Raw genomic sequence first — 16,654 nt, 5'->3', positions numbered from 1 at the left:
GACGTTGCACACGGATCAGAGCAATTTTGGTAGTAAGAAGTAACAAAAAGTCGAGACGGTTCTAGCCTGCCAGGTTTCTGCTGACCTTTGTTATGGAAGCAAAGCTTTCAATTAATCCTTTAGCGCTAACGTTGTTTCATTATATTCACCTTCAGTTTGTTGGCAAAGTCAATGCAGCTGTCTGATGTGTAGCACTAATGCAGACTGGGTACTGGAGCCAGTAGTTAGCACGGTGATCAGATGGCCACCAGACAATGTGAAGTTTTTTTTACCAGGGTGTTCCAAAAGGGCATGTTTCAAAGGCCATCGCAATTAATGGTAGACCTTCCATTTATTTCACTGGGCATGGATCATGTCCAAAGCCTTAATCCAGAACCCTGTATTGTGGGACTGGTGGTCATCAGCAGGGATCCAGGCTTTCTGTCTCCTGGGGAAATGGAGAAAAATGCATATTTCCCCCTTTACCCACGGAAAATGCGGATTTCTCATGTTAATGGAGAAGCCCATGGATTTTGCAGTTTTGTAAAGAGCTCTCTGCGGGCTGGCAGAGTTCCAGCCTGCAAGGGGCTGGGAGGGAGTGGAAGGAGGGTGGTCAGGCAGGGGATACCGCTAGGCAGCCTAGAGAGCAGCTCCTACAGGTAAGTGCAGGGGGGGAGCGGGTTAAGGCCCCCATAGGGAGGGAGGGAGGCAGTTGAGCAAGGCTGGGGCTGATGCCCAGCCAGGTGGTGTGGGGCTTAGGGCCTGGGGCTATGATGCCCTGACAGGGAGTGAGACAGGACCACAGGTGGTTCGTCTGGGAGAAGGAGGGCTCCTTGCCAGTGCACGTACTCCCGGGGGGACACGTACCCCCCAGATCTGTGCGCAGGGTGGGGTCAGGTGTAGGCTGCCCACTGCAGCTCTGCTGTCCCCCCCACCCCCCAAGGCCTTCGCAGCCCAAGGAATGTGATCTGGTGCAGCAGGGCAGAGTACCACTGTGAGCTCCACACTACCCTGGCAAGGTGTCCCCTGCACTGCCATCCCCACATGGGCAGGAACTCACAGCAGCAACGAACTTTCCTGCACGGCCCTTTTGTGCCCTGCTGCACTGGGTCACACCTGTCAGGCTGCAGGGGCCCAGGGGAGGGCAGCAGGGTGGGGAGCCCAAGCCCACAGTGGGCAGCCCTGTGCACAGGTCTGGGGGGCATGGGTCCCCCCCTGTCCTCCAGGAGCGTGTGCAGTGGTGTGAAGCCAGCCCCACACCTCAGTGGGCAGGCAGCAGACAGTGGAGGTGCGGGGGATGAGGGGCACCAGCAGGGCTGTGGGGTTGGGGGGGATTGTGGGGCACCAGCAGAACCAGGGGGCTGTGTGGGGAGTGAGGGGCACTGCAGGCCAGGGGGCTCTGAGCCCATGTTCTGTGAGCTAAGGGGGCAGGGGGAGCTCTGATTTTCTATGGTGATAAACCCAAAATCAATTATCAAAACTTATAGGTATTTAGAATTTATTTTATTGTAGTGATTGAGGCCCTGGTAGGCTTCCAAATTGCTTTAACATTGTAAATGTATCAAGAAAACATTGTGTTCAAATACATATAGTGGGCTTCCATTTTAATCATGGGTTTTGGCTGTTTTATCAGAGAATTTGCAATTTCTTGTCAGAGAATTGGTGATTTTGTTATCGAGGAAAACATCCCAAGGTTATCATCCCATTGCACAATACTACATTTTTGCTGTTTAAAACTACCCCTAACAATATAAGAAAAGTCATGTCTTTAACCCCAGAGAGAACCTGCTCTTTGTGTGAATTGACTTGCCCACATTCCTGGTGCTGTCATGCAGCCTGTGTTGGTTTGTGCCTGTTCGTGAGAAGTTGGGGGACACTCTTCTATTCAAATGCAGATGTGATTGGTGAACAGCCTTGTAAATTAGAAAAAGAGATGAGAGTTCTGGTATCTAGCGCCATTTATCAGTCATGAACCTCCTACAGATATTAATCATGACAAAATGTGTCACACTGCCCAACACAGGCTATTAGTTCTACTCTGATGGGAGCGGTTTAGTTAAAGCAGAAAGGCATCCAAAATAACATACCTCATGTGGAGCAGTATATTGCCTGCATATTACTTCTTCCGTTGGTAAGAAAAGTTTGTAATTAAAACTTGTTCTGAGCTTCTTCCTGGCAGCTGCCTTGAAGAACGGTAGCATTGTTGGTGACACCTGCGGAACCGAAGGCCAGTGAAAAGCCAGTAAAACAGTTTCCATCTGTTTTAATATTGGTTTAATAACCAAATGAGGCTTCTTGTCTGTATGCACAGCTGGAATTCCTGCTGACAAAGAACTCACGCATCTCAAACTGCTGTTCTGACTCGTTTAGCTGTGAACCCAAACCAAAACCTGCAAACTCTTGGAAACAGTCAAGCTGCAGCTTTGACCTTCAGGTGGGGATCGTATCTAGTTGGAATACATGGTGTGGAAACCGCAGTTCTGGTTCTGTGGCAAGCGGACCTCGGTGTAAACAGCTTCTGCTTGTGCATTATTTTCAGAGGCCTCTAGTATCAGCCAAAATCTGTTGACTACTTTTGAAAATCCAATTCTAACCTTTTAAAAAAAAATCAAAGTTTATTTCTGATGTTTGGACTGGAGGAGAGAGGGTGTATGTACACTGTCTGAGGTGGAATCTCAAAGAGAGGAATGTGCAATCGGGATGCCTGTTACCAGACAATCAGAGTGCATTTTAATTTACAAAAAATACTGAATGTAGATCATAGTATCTGCAGACAAATCCTGCTTCCTGTCATGTGAGATGCAGATTCCTACTCGGGCCTCATTGGACACAACTGTCTTTTTGTCTGCTTGGCTTAGTTCAGCATGCTTGCTGGTTCTTCTATGACATGCTTAACTCGACTGGTAACTGGATGCCCCAGACTGTATGTCTTATTAGACTAAGAGCCAGGTGACGCTGGATGTGACCACACCAGTACACAGAGTCTTTCCAAAATGGGTGTGCTAATCTTCAGTTTAAAATGCAGCCTCTGTAGCAAAAGGCTCAGAACATCAGGTTGACGCTGCCTGCTGACGTGTTTAAGTTCTGGAGGACTGTGGTGTTTTGAAGCTGCAGACTGTTGCTTAAAGAACCCTCCTCTTACAACAGCTCATTAATATGTATGCTATTTCATCTTTGCCAAAAGTTGGCTGTCTTTCTTGCCTCCTCCAGTCCTTGTTCCTTTCTCCACCATCAAAATGTCTGCTAGAACGTGTGGGCAATGCTGATTCCCCTGTGGCTGTTTCAGACTACACAGTACGGGCTCATCCTTTGATCCCTCCTCATGACTTTATTTCATTATCCCTTAAGTATAAGGAGGAAAGTTAATGACATCATAAAAACGAGAACTCTATAAAAGATGTTTCTGCTGATTTACTGCCAATGTACTAGCAGCATGTCATATAACTGCCCATTAAAGATGGTGAGCTGCTCTCCTGCCTGCAGCCTTCCTTATCACCAGCCCTTTTATTTATGACCAGATCATAGGGATTGGGTGTGCACTGTAAATCATAAAACGTATTTTTTATAGGGCATATAATTAACCCTTTAATATATTATGATGCAACTATCATTTTTAGGTATAATTGAATATGCCTGTTTGTGTTCACAAGTATTGATTTCTTGGTTTGAGGAAATAAAATTCTTGATTTCTGATTCTGTAAGACCCTTCTGTTTTCTTGTAACCACTACCAGAAGCATCCTGATCGATGGTGGCTATGCAAAGGACAGTTGATGCCACATTAATTGGGTTACTTTAGCTATGCAAGGAAGTGGTCCCGGGAAACACAACTTGGGCTCTAAAATGTCCCCTTGACCCTGGTCTAAACAAAGACCAACTCTTCCATCTGATTTCTCTCCATCTGCTCAGAACATTTATCCTGGATAGCTGATTTAGGAAGGTCATTATTCAGGGCCACCTTTTCCACTCCAGAATCCATCTCCATTCTCTGTCTGAGCAGCGACTGATCTGGCACATCATTAAGCACATTCTTAACTTTCTACTTGTGAGCAGTCCCAGTAAAAGGAATGGCCCCAATTTTCAGAAGTAGTTGGTGGCTTTGCTCACCTCAGTTTTTAGATGCGCCCAAATATACAGAGATAGGAGTGTCCCAGCACTTCTTAAAAAGAGCCTTCTTTTCCAAGCATCTCAAGTTGGAGGTCCAGCATTTGAGGCATCCAAAATCACTAGAAACTTCTAAAAGACTTGGCCAGTGGGATTGCTTGTGTCTTTAAAAATAACTGTGTTCTTTGTTGCATTGAAGGCAGTCTCTTCTATTAATACACTGTTGTGATTGCACACTATTGACACCAGATCTTAATCCTAATGTGGTGTGTACTGCGAGCAGCTGTATCTGTATTTCATCAGAACCTGTTAGACTTTCCTTGCTTGTATTTAATTAGATTGTTCTGGTTTAATTTTGTTGGTCATAACTTGCTGGCAGGGAGTAGATCTTCCTCAAATGAAAAACAAGAACATTTTCTATTCTTATCATGGCCAGTTCAATTATCCCGACATGTATGCATCGATTGCTTCTGGAGACAAAAGAAAAATATTTGAAAGAAGTTTTCCTAAGGTTTTCCTTAACTATAGTATGAATTTAGGATTTAAATATACAATACTGGTAGCAAGTCATAGGAAAGCTGCATCAGGCAGAAGATTGTATTTATAACATCTTGTCTTATTTCCACCAACCGGGAAAAAACAGCTCATGCTTGTCTGGTTTTTTTTCCTCTTGGGAATCCACGAAAGCCAGAACTAGGTATGCCTCTGATTGCATGAGTTCTGTTTTCTCTTTGTGAGTGATGAAACAGGATAAGGTCCAAACAAGGAAGTCATAAAGAAAAATAATAAAAGAAGGAAGCTATGAATTAACTCCTGGTGCCTTATTGTATGGTCATGATTTACAGGGAGGTATTTATTAAGTCCTTATAAAGGTCCATTCATCGTTGGATAAAACCGCAATAATAATAGTGTTTAAAAATAGGATATAATTAAGTTAGTCTTGGATGCTTAATTTTTTTAGGGATCATTCTAATGTTTAGAACACAGTGAGTATATTCAGGCTCAAAACAACACTGCTGCCTTGAAGTAGTTAACTCCAGCCATCAAGCAGTTATTTTACCTATATGTGTAGGAAAGGCGCTAAACGGCTTTACCTGTTAATCAAAGATCTTCCTGGTGTACAAAACTGTTTTAGCTGATGTGAAGCTTCAGAACATAACATTGCAATATAGCTTTGAAGGCCTCCTCGATGCCCAAATGTTTTCAGGCCAAGGAAATCTTTTATGTTTACTTGTTTTTAACACGTTTCTTCTTTCAAAGAAAAACAAAACAGAAAAACTGCAAGGTGTTAACTAGTTCTTTGGCTTTGTCTGAAAAGCCCTTACAGGAAGCAAGGTGTTCCATGTGTTCAAGGTCTGGTTTTATGTTTTGGACTGAATATTGAATGAATAATCCATTCCAAGAGGTCCCTCTCATCTAAGCCACCAGAGCGTCTTTCTTCTCCATAATGAACTAATGAAGAGCTCTGTCCTCCACTCTAGGTTTCTAAGCCAGGGGAAAAATGACTTTTCAAGTCAGAATATCTTGATTTGCAACCTATTCCTAATCTAAAATGACTGTGTGCATCTTGTACTTATCAACTCAAGGGCAGGAAGTCTGAAGAATAAATTCAATTGGAACTCATAGTAAAGATGGTATCTTTTATTAGACCAACAAGCTTTTTGCAAAAAAATGTCTTTAATTGCAAGCTTTTGGGCACAAACACTCTTCCTGGATACCTGAAGAATAAATTAACTTGTATCTCTTGGAGAACAAGTGTTAGAGCAAAATGTTGGCTATTAGTGGACGGGTAAGAAGGGAGCCTTCAAATTCTAGCAGCTGACTCAACATTGGCCGAGTGTTTAAAATTTCATTGCTGCTAGACATTTACTTAGCATGAGCACTAATAGGAACAGAGGAAAAAAATTAAATAGGTTCAACAATAATACAAGGTTCTCTGTTTATAATGTGAGGAATCATCAATTAATACAATACCTGGAATAAAATACGCCCTCAAGCCTAACATCTGCCCACATTTAAACTTGAAGATAATAGATTTGGAAGAGAGGTTTGTAATTATTTGCTAGGTGATTCTGATTAATTTACAAGGGAAATTGCTAATAGTGATAGTGTGTTACCCTAGGGCTAAGTAAAAATTGCAATATAGCAAAAAGAGGTAACATGTAAATGGTAGCTTGTGTGTTATCTTCTAGTTTGATTGGACAGAGTGATTATCTTCCTTGAGCAACTAATGGATGCATATAAGATTAGAGGGCGCCTTGGACGAGATCACTATAATTGTCACATAACAGGCAGCAGGAAATATGAGGTAAATATAGCCCAAAAGCATTTCTGCTAATTAAAAATGCCAAGGCCTAGATTATGGAATGACAGCAAACTTAGGCTGATGTGACTCAGATCAGAATCTTGCCCTGTTGCACTGACAAGCCTTTATGCAGCAGCCCATATAGGTAGTTTTGGAAATCTATTGTATAGGGGACATGGGTGATCAATCTGCCACGGAAAACAACCCTGCATATGTATACGCTAAATGTATGTGTGGTGCATCCATTCACATGCATACATAGGTAACTGCTGCTGCTAGTTAATCATATAGCACAATGTCTTTGGAGCCCAAACCAAGATTGTGGTACTAAATGTGCCTGATACTGCACAACTAGCACAGGAAAAGACAGGCCTTGCCCTAAAGACCTTACATTTCAAAGGGGGAAGACAGACATTTAGTAGGAGGGGAAGAGGCAGTGATTTCCCCAAAGTCATACAGCAGGTACCTGGCAGAATTGCCCTTCTCACTTCCAGCCTAGCATTCTTCCTACTGGACTGTGCTCCTTCTTCAATTTAGCTTCTGTTTCTATATGATTCAATTCAGTGATCTCTAAAATTAAGTGTAGATTGCCATCTTCTCCATGTTGAAGGGTCCCCAAGAGAGTTCTGCTCAGGTCTGTTCACCAGAGTATCCAAGATGTGTTCATTCATTTTAAATCCAACTCAGTCCTCCTTATTACTCTACCGCTTTGGGAGTCTGGTATGTCTCTTTCCCACCATTTAGCCCTGTGTTGTCTAAAAAGATCCTCCTCTAGCTGCCCACCTATGCAAGAAAGGTAAGGGAAACATAGGCAATTCACTACCAGTAGTCAGTCTCTCTTTCTCTCTTTCCCTCTCTCTTTCTTCCTATTCTCTTCTGTGATACTCCTGCTGGGTCACATTTAAATACTGTAGGGATCATTAGCCATAAAAGTTATAAGCTGATGCCTAACAACTGTATCTCATATATTGTTTCAGAGACTGTAAATTTTCACTTGATGGAAAAAAAATGCTGCTTGTGTGTATAGTACAGGGTTTGAGGTTTCATATTGATATCAGGTAAATAGGCCTGAGGTTCACCTTCATGTGGTAGCTCAACCATTCACTTTCCTTTCTCCCTTTTGAAATTTTAAAAGGAATGATATAATTTGATGCAGCCAGCCAGCCACCCACTTTCTGAGCAGAGGGTGGTTGAACATCGGTCACTTAAATGGTTGCAAGCAGATTCCAATCTTCTCCAAATTTCCCCTCTCAATGTAGTAATGAGACCTCTGCACCATGGTAGGTTAAATCACAGCTGCCAGATGGGGTGTGCATTAGATTTTGAAATTCCCCAGTTAAAAAGCTAATGGTTTTTGTTTTCATTTACACAGAGTGTTATTACATTTTTTGCAACACCTCGGCGACCTGCTTTCAATAAATGCCTGTCCTTGAGCTGCAGCTCTTAGCATATTCAATAGAAATAAAATTACCGTGAGTAATAGTTTGATGCATTTAGAAATTATCTATTTTGAAGACACCTGCTAAGGATTTAAGGACTATGATATTTACTTTCTCTGTCTGAGTTTTTGCCTTATTCCATTAAGCTTGCATAACTTTATAATATATATATATAGGATATGTATTGTTTTGCTTACACGTGTGTGTGTGTAATATATGCATGTGTGTATTAAAAATCTTCTTAAAATTGCTGCAGTAACTTCTACTTTTGGAGTTTGTGGCTATTTTTTTTCTCATTAAGTTTTTTTTTTTTTAATTTTTAACTAAGAATTTAAATGATCATGTTCTTATTATTGACCAGAGGAATCACCTGATCAGTGTCCAGGTGCTTCAAACAGATCCTTTTGGATCACAGTGTGGAACAATGCATATCTAGCTTTGATTGAGCCAGAAATCAAAATTGCAGAGGGCATAGGGTGATTTAGTTAGGCAATTACAAATTGTGCGGGTTTATCCTTAAGTACCTAGATCCTCACAAAGCACCTCCCTCTTTCAGACCAGATTAGCTGAGACTCTCCATCCTCTGAGCACCCTCTCTTTCTTTCCAAAAGAAATGGCATCAGTCACAGGGGAAGAAAGAACAGAGGCTTCTCTCTTACTTTTATGTTGCCTCATCTTATCTCTTTTCTTCTGTCATCACAATTCCCTGTTTCCTCGCCCCTTCCATCTGAGCTGTCTTAGCTGTCTCTTATCTCTAACCATAGCTGATAACGGATATATTTTATGCCAAGTTCTGCTCATGGCTTGATGCTATATTCCAGCGGCAGCTCTGGGAAAAATTGTAAATCAGTATCTGAAGGCATCATTTGGTTCTTAGTTACCAAATACTGCTGCTAAGCCAACAGCCCTGTCATCTCCTCTTATCCATAAATGCGCTTGTTCTTAAACTGGGCTTCCTGTTCATAACTGGTTGACATCAGAGGATCAGCAGAGTGGCGATTGGCAGAATTAACACTAGCACTGGCATTGACTTGAGGATTTTAAGCCCTAGACAGTGTTTAATTTACACTGCTAGTGGAGGCAGTAGGTTCTGTGCATCACAGAAAAGTAGGGAGTAGCCATGTGCAGGTCCTGTAACTGAGACACAACTGGATTCAAGTCTGGCTCTGATGCTCACGGTGTGGCATAATACAGGGTACTTCACCGTTCAGCCTCAGCTTCTACATCTGTAGAAGTGGAAGGATGATTCTTACATTCCTGTCTGCCGGGGTGGTGTGAGGATTCATTATTTCATCTTTGCAAGGTGCTCAGGAGACAAAAAACATGTGGTAAATATCATGCAGAGGGTATTTGATGTCTTGACGTTTTACATGGGCTTTAGCAGCAACTTGGGTAATGAATTCACTAGATTTAATTGTTCAGACAACTGCTTACTCACCAGCAGTGTTTACAGAACTTTCTTCTAAGCTAATTAGACATATGTTCTTTGTCATTATCAGGGGTTTGTTAGTAAAGTTATGAATGCTTCGTTTTTCAATACTTCCTTTTATTGTCAAAAAGAAACTCTAGAGAGAGACACAAGGGGATATCTTCCAAATAAGCATACCATAATGCCAATATTATTCCCTTGCTTAAAGTGGTTAGGACTATACAGCCCTTAGCCATCATGAAATAATTTTATATAAGCATAAAATATAATTTTCCCCCATTAAGATTGTATTGCTCCTGCAAAGTTGGTGGGAGAGCGTTGTTTGATTTCTCTTTCATCCAAAGAAACTTTAACTTTATTACCTTCATTAAGTTAAAGCACCATAACATTACATGTGAAACAATGATTTTCAGAAACGGAGAAAAATTAGTTTCATTTTGTTGGAGGCATTATGGCTAAAATGCTTTCTTAACCTATTAGCTGTCTCTATTGACAACAGTTGGACACTAGATCATTTCCCCCTCTCTCCAGCCATGTGCACTGTTGTAGAATACTTGCAAGATTGGTCTCAACCAGCCCTATCCAGTCCTATCCAGCATTTCAGGTGTTATTGTCATCTCTGTTGGGTATCAAATGCAACTAGATTAAAATTCCTTTTTAAGAAAATGGTGTTAGGAATTCCCAGTTCCACTAGAATTTTTTTTAAGTTAAATAAAATTGGGGGAACTGCAAATTATACTCTCCAGAAAAGAAAAGATGGTACCTGCTACCTGTGTCGTAGCTCTACTCCATTTGTATTTACAAATAAAACCTAGCTAAGATACTTAAACCAGATATCAATAGTGCACAAAGGAATACATTCTCAGAGAACCGTGTGGTGACTTAGCGGTGTGATTCTTGGCATAAGTAAGAGACACGAGCCTAAATCTTCCCACGTCTCTCTGAAAACTCAACACAAAGTATTTGTTCACCAGAATGTCAGAGAGGCAGCAAGATCTTGAAGATTTTAGCAAAACAAGTTCAGTTTTTAATTTTGCTGGCATCCATTTCTTAAATACAGAAAACTTGCACCTCCACTGTGTTGATCAACCTCAAAACTCCAAATCCTAATAATTAACCAAATCTACCCTGTTCAGTTCACTGTGAATTAAAGTAGGAAGCTATGAAATAAAAAAAACAAAACAAAACCTTGTTTCAGCAAGTTTAAATCTTCCTGGCTTAGGTTTATTTAGAAATTGCTTGTGGGTTTGTTTTAGTTTCCATTGTTGTTAGTTATAGTGTTTATGACCTAAGGACCGAGTGAAAAATAAGGATGCAGGTACATGAGCCAGGAGGATGCTCTGACAGGTTGTAATTACAGCATGTCAGAGCGTGGTAATTACCGTAGTCCAGCCAGCTTCCACGTCTCATGTATTAGCATCCCCACACTTCAAAATGGCAGCAGGAGCACTTTAACTAAAGCTCGTTGGATGAGCTTTAGATAATAAAGTGCCCCTGCCACCGTTTTGAAGTGTAGGGATGCTGATACACAAGATGCTCCAGGAACTTGAATTAATTTTATAGCATTTAGGAAGAGTTTTCTAGAAAGGTATCAACTTAATTTTCCTAGCTAGTATGGACAGAATCATAGAGAAGAAGGGCCAGAAGGGACCCCCAGAAGCCATCCAGTCCAGCCCCCTGCCTGAGCCAAGATCTTGCCTATCCAAACCACCCTATGCAATCCATAATCTAAATTCTACGTAAGACTAACGTCAACCCTAATACAACACAGACCTTTATGTAACGCTACTATAGACAGGGAGCTTGATTTGTCTTGGGTTCAAACCCAATCCAGCACATAAAAGATGATATACAGAGAAATCCCATCGCCTTCCCTTGAGCCAAGTTAACACTGACATAAATAAGATCTGAGTGGGTCTCTTTACTCCACCAGTACCATGGTGTTGGGGCAAGGGGTAAGTTTCCATGCCAGTTATTGTGTTCTGCATGCAGCGATCAGGGGGAGCCCACATGTTGACAGAACATAATTTATGAGTCTTGAGTCTGTAAATCTGAAAGCTCAATATCTCCCTCCAGTCATATGACATAATAGATTGTAAAGTCATTGTCATAGGGTATTGCCACAGGATCAGTGGCTGTGTTTTTGAAAATGACTATATTGGATTCACTACGATATTTATCTACCACCAGAAGATCATTATCTCAAAGCAATATTATGAATACATTATACCTTCCTACTGTCATCTCTGTTGGGTATCAAACACAAACAGATTAAAATCCTTTTTAAAAAAGATGGTGTCAGGAATTCCCAGTTCCACTAGACATTTTTTAAGTTAAATAAAATTGGGAGAACCGCTAATTATTCTCTTCAGACAAAGAAAAGATCTGTGCCTAAGTGCCCCTGACTAACATGCAGTGCAGCACCAGATCAGGCAGGGCTGGGAAATCAGACTTGTAAGCTAATTTCACATTTTTTAAATGTAAACAGGAGCATGATCAGCATATCCAAATCATTCCTTGAAAATGTGCGTTTTGAACTACTGAACACTTTTTCCCTGCAGAATGACAGTTAAAACGTTGCTGTTAAAGCAATAAACAGAATTTTCAGTGGCTTGTCAAAACAAGCAGCACTTTTCTGCTAAAGAGTATAAAGATGCCAAACAATAGGAAGTACCTTTCAAAGTCACATGCTCATTACACAGTCAGTTTCAGAGTAATCGTCTCATCCAAGAATAGTGTATCATTTCCTCATAACACTTTGTAGTAAGTGGACATTAAATTAATGCTAAATGACAATGGAATTCCTGTGGAGTTGCATACTATGCTGAGATGACTGCCAAAAAAAGTTCTCCCTGATTAAAAAGAGACAGTCAAAGTGGCAAGAGCTGGGTAGAAATGGATGGTTGGGAGGGGTGAGGTTTGCGGAGGATAGTGGAGCTGCAGAGAATTGCAAGTTTGGAAGTCTTCAAGCTCAGAGCTGAACTCCAGCCATGAACATGAGGACCCGTTTGTATCTCAGGTTGTTTAACGGTGACCACGTTCTATGTAGCTTTGAGAAAAATTAAGATTACACTCCTTACTAAAAGACATGGCTCTCCTTTGTGAATGTTTATGAGCAATGTAGGAATCCATTTGAGGCTATGGAAGATTGACTTGACTGTGGTTGTGACTCAGGCCAGAACCTGGTCCTGCATCTCTAGTATGGGAAGATTGGCCTTTTCCGGGGTGGTGTTCAGAATAAAGAACAGACCCAACAGTTCTCATCACATTTCTCACTTTTACATTTTCACCTCCTCAGATAGCAGCACAATTACAGGTGTAGGTTTACATCAAAGTAATTTGCGAATCCTTAAAACGGCTTGCCACATTGGTACTTTATCTCAATTAGGGTTTCAGATTTTCAGCCCCCTGCTAGTTAACAGGAATTTTGTGAAAACTCCTAAACTGAGAGCTTTGGGGACACTGCAGGTGTAAAACTGCTGCTGTCTTCACCAGGATATTCCTCAGATGCACACTGCAGCACAGTGCAGGAACACAGGCTTAACTCTAAGCAAGCTAGTTTAGATACCAGGAGCAGTCTAGCCACAGTAACTAAAAAGCAGAATAAATTAACCTCTATGGAGCTCCAGGCTGTCATGACCAGATAGCTTCCAGCACTGGAGCTAGCTTGTTATGGTGCAGTAAGCGGTATAGGCATATCCTGAGATTACAGTCATTGGTGGAGAGGGAGCTAATGAATGGGGAGGCAGCACAGTTCAGTGGTAAAAAGGAACGGATTTGGGATAAATTTTTACCCCAGTAAAGTCAATGACAAAACTCCCACAGCCTGACTGATGAAATCCCCCCTGCAATCCTCTGAATTAAGTGGTTTCACTTAAAGAGCATTTAGACTCAGGCCCTGTAATGCTGGCATTACAAGGGCTTTGACGTGGAGATCCCCCTGTTTAGTCAGGGTTGTTGTCCACCCCTTAAATGTATACTTTGTCGCAACTCTAACCCACATCCTGAACATTATTACAGAACACTTAGACATGCATGCTTTAAGGAGTCAGCAGGTTTAAATAGGATGAGTCAATTTAGTAAACAAAAATGTTACATCACAGTGCGGCGCCTTGGCATCTTGGCAAGACACACTGCACTGTTGCTTATTGGTGCAACCCCATGACATCCCATGATCCAGTCTTACAGTGCCAATCAAGTAAGTGGGAGCTGAACCATGGATCAGTGTTGGTTTGTCATTAGACTGTATGGGGTAAAATTAAATCGGAGTGAAACAAACTTGCTTCAGCCCCCCGTGCCCCCACCCTTCCAAACACGCACCCCAATTCTCACTTTTCCTAGATGTTTTAGCTGGACCTCCGTAATGGAGCAGTTTCTTCTCAGGCCCCAGCTCCAAAGCAGCCTAGAAGAACTTTGCAGTGGGCACCCATACACATTGCACTGCCCATGAGATGCAGCAAAGGACAGAAAGAAGGCATGCTGAAAAATGGCCTTACGTGCTACTGAAGAGTGTTCTGATGCTCCGTCTGCAATCACTAACATGCATCCGTTCCAGGTGGTGCTAAAGAAAAACTGAGGTGGCAAGCCAGAGGAGTGGATGGCAGGTGTAAAGGCTCAGGTGTGCCTTAGAGTCAGTATTTCAATTTTTTTTTAAATGTAATTAATGATAGTACAAGTAGACATAGACAGGGTAAAAGATGTTTATTTCTTCTCATTTGAAACTGGAGGGAGGAAAAGACTGAAAAGATTTAAGCACCTAGAAAAGCCACTTCCTACTTCTTTAGCAGCTTGTTAGCCCCATGTGACTGTATGAGAGCTGAATTTCCCCCTTGATACTGAGTTATGGGACCCTGATAGAATTAACTTCCCAGAAGAGGAAACAGGAGGTATGCAAGGAGAAGAAATAGCTGCATAATCTGTCATCTTCTCTGGAGATGTGGGAGGCACAGGGGCTTTCAGAAGGAGGCAGCTTAGATAAAATTAGTGCCATCTCTCTTCCATGCAAGGCTGAAAGATGACTGATGGACAATTTTAACCCACGCCTGTTTCTCCCCCCCCAACCCCATCCATTCCTTCACATTGCCTCTGAAGATACCAAATTTCATCCCAAGAGCAAGGATTCAAGAGAAACATATTCATGAATAAATTATGAGATTCCTTTCTCAAGAGCATTATTAACAGTTACTGGAAGTCAATAGACATTTCTTTTTTACACTACAAAGCAGTAGCAGATAGTTAACATAGGGAGCATGTTGTATCATCATCCTTGCAGAAGAGAGAAGTAGCAGACTGTTTCTTTCTTTGATGGCAAACAGGCTGTAAACATTCCCTCTGAAGACTTAGCCGAAATTAGATGAGGGAAGAATGGAAGCAAGAAGCATTTTTATTTTTCAGAAAAGCAAGATATAGCTTAGCTTGCATCACTGTTCATTTCACCCTAAATGTAAAAGGGACATCATGAAAATCACATTTTGGAAAAGCCCAAGCAGCATAAGGCAGCACTTTCTGACGAGCCTGGTTGGTACTGCTGTTCAGATCCAGTTTGACCAAGGAGGAGAGGAGAGAATTCCGGTTCTGAGTCGCAGCAAACCAAGACAGTCTTTAGTTTGAAATGTGAACTAAGGGAATCTCACTTCCTCAGCAGAACTGAGGAGAGGGAAAAGCTTTCTGCTTCACTGACCATGCCTTGCTGTGATGTACTCAAGAAACTGCCTTGGCCGGAGTGGCTCATCCCATCCGTTCAGCTGAAGGAAAAGCAGAAGATGCACGTGTAGTTCAGGCAACAGGACTGAACCCTATGGCATCACAGGGACAAATGCTGAACACAAAAGGGATGGATGTTAGTGGGGGCTGGGGATGTTTTCCACCAAAACAAGGAAGTGATAGTGGGGAATTTCAGTTATCAGGCCAGTGTGCTGGTTGTGAAGGAGAGCTCAGCTGTTCTGATGCATAGGATAGCAATAGTTATTTTATTGACTTTGTGGATGAATGGTTCTCGGGGGGGAGATAAATGTTATATTAGACCAAAGTCTCCCTGTGTGCAGGGGGGAGAGGTTTGTGTCTGTTTCCCCTATTTTAGGGGTGTGAGCATAGCCAATATAATCCTTTGCTTTAAATGAAAATCATTACCCATATGATGCATTTTTTTCAGCAGAACTTAGGCCGCCAGACAAGATGACAAAATACAGCCAGCCTCAGAGAGGTGAGGGAATGTTAGAGAGCAGTTGAAGCTGTACATACAACCTTAATACGTAGAGACTATAACCACACAGAGAGAAAGAAAGAATATAACCTGATCTTTTAATAACCTATGTCATTACTGTCATTCAGTTAATGAAGTGGATGGAGAGTAGCACGCTGCTACCAACTCATATAAATACAAGGCTAACTCTGAAGCAGAAATATATTAAACTAATTGTCACCATTGTTTCATATTTCAGTGCTGATGAAAGGCAGAAGCAGGGTGTTTGTTAGGGCTGTCAGTTCATCGCAGTTAATGCACACGATTAACGCATTAATTGGTCCTTGTATTAATTTTTTTTAATGCGTTAATCGTGCACATGGCTTTGGAGCCTGCGCCCGGGCTCTGCTCCACTACTGTTACTGCTGCCTCTGGGCTGCCCAGCAGGGCAGTGGTGGTAGTGCAGAGGACCTTGGAGCAGCCCAGGCATAGGCTTCAGGTGGCTTCAGCAGAGGGGTGTACACAGACGCGCCAGCCTGAACGCAGCCGGGAATGCATCCTGGGAGCATGTACAGCAGTGCCCTGCTGCCTTTGCCCTGAGAGCCACGCAATGACTGTGCCATGTCCCCTGCCTGCCCAGCAGCAAGAGGCACAACATGATGTCACACGGCTCCCAGGGTGAAGGCAGCGGGGCACAGAGCCCCAGTCTGCAGCAGGCAGCCTGTCTCCGCCCCACGCACAAATCTGGGTGGCATGTGCCACACATGCCTTCTTCAGGGTGCCCCCCACGCCCCTGGACAAGTCTCCCGTGGCTCCGTCCCACGAGCTTCCCTGGCCCCGGGGCCCTATTCACCTCATCCCCTGCCCCACTCCCTTCCTCACCATGGGGGCCTCAATCTGCCCCCCAGCCCCTTCCCTCCCCCATGCTGCTTCCCTCCACAGACTTACCTGCTGGACACTGTCTGGGTCTGTGTGTGTGTCTGGGTCTGCCCCTCACTCCCAAGCCACAGCCCCACCCCGCCTTGCTGCTGCCCCTCACTCCTGACCTATAGTACTCCATGTCCTGCCAGGCTTCAAACTTCACACCACACACACACACAAAACCCACATCCACCCCCCAACCATACACATTTTGCATAATTTTGCATAATTTTGAGTTTTTCTGTGTATAATTTTAAGGTTTTAGCTGTGTAATTAAAATTGTGATTAATTACAACTA

At 42.6% G+C, this 16,654-nt stretch overlaps 1 protein-coding gene across 10 annotated transcripts in view; it reads left to right on the top strand.

Annotated features, from left to right (window-relative positions):
• FBRSL1 (fibrosin like 1) overlaps window positions 1-16,654 on the top strand; it is a 679,286-nt gene that overhangs the window by 356,679 nt on the left and 305,953 nt on the right. The window lies entirely within an intron of this gene.

The sequence above is a fragment of the Crocodylus siamensis genome, chromosome 9 (genome assembly GCF_052110815.1).
Source record: "Crocodylus siamensis isolate JL-2025a chromosome 9, ASM5211081v1, whole genome shotgun sequence".
NCBI lineage: Eukaryota > Metazoa > Chordata > Crocodylia > Crocodylidae > Crocodylus > Crocodylus siamensis.
This window is presented reverse-complemented; position numbering and strand designations above follow the sequence as displayed.